Raw genomic sequence first — 546 nt, forward strand, 5'->3', positions numbered from 1 at the left:
AGGAAGGAAGGAAGGGGAATTAACCTTCAGTAAACCATGATAGTAAAATAAATCAGGGTTGCCTGGCTGGCTCAATTGGTAGAGCATGTGACTCTTGATCTCAGGGTCATGGGTTCAAGCCCCACATTGGGTATACAGTTTACTTAAAAAACGGAAAAAAAAAAAAAAAACCCCAAATAAGTAAATCACACTGGCTCTACTTCTAGACCTCCTCTCCGCCCCCCCACACAAGAAATAAACTTAAAAGATTAGTGTGAACAACTTCCCAGAGTTACAAAAAGAACCAAGACCGACACACAAATTCTGAGACACTATGTCGGGAAACCACAAAAACCCCATGTATTCCAGCAATATTAAGAAAAACAACAAAGACCAAAAAACAAAAACAAAAAAAAAAAAAACCAACTTTACCGGGCTAACGATATGTAAGATAATTCAACTGACGGAGTAAGAATTCTCATTTACAGATAGCTTCGGATCCTCTGTTACCTTAAGAAATCATGCTATTCACCACTGCTTAGAATCTTCCAAGCCAGAGAGAAGAAA

At 38.5% G+C, this 546-nt stretch overlaps 1 non-coding gene across 1 annotated transcript; it reads left to right on the forward strand.

The window, feature by feature from the left end:
* Positions 1–60: 60 nt before the first annotated feature.
* Positions 61–133, forward strand: TRNAK-CUU. The gene has a single exon. It is a non-coding gene; the product is annotated as a tRNA-Lys (tRNA).
* Positions 134–546: the final 413 nt, after the last annotated feature.

Source organism: Suricata suricatta, unplaced genomic scaffold, assembly GCF_006229205.1.
Source record: "Suricata suricatta isolate VVHF042 unplaced genomic scaffold, meerkat_22Aug2017_6uvM2_HiC HiC_scaffold_58222, whole genome shotgun sequence".
In the NCBI taxonomy this organism is placed as follows: Eukaryota; Metazoa; Chordata; class Mammalia; order Carnivora; family Herpestidae; genus Suricata; species Suricata suricatta.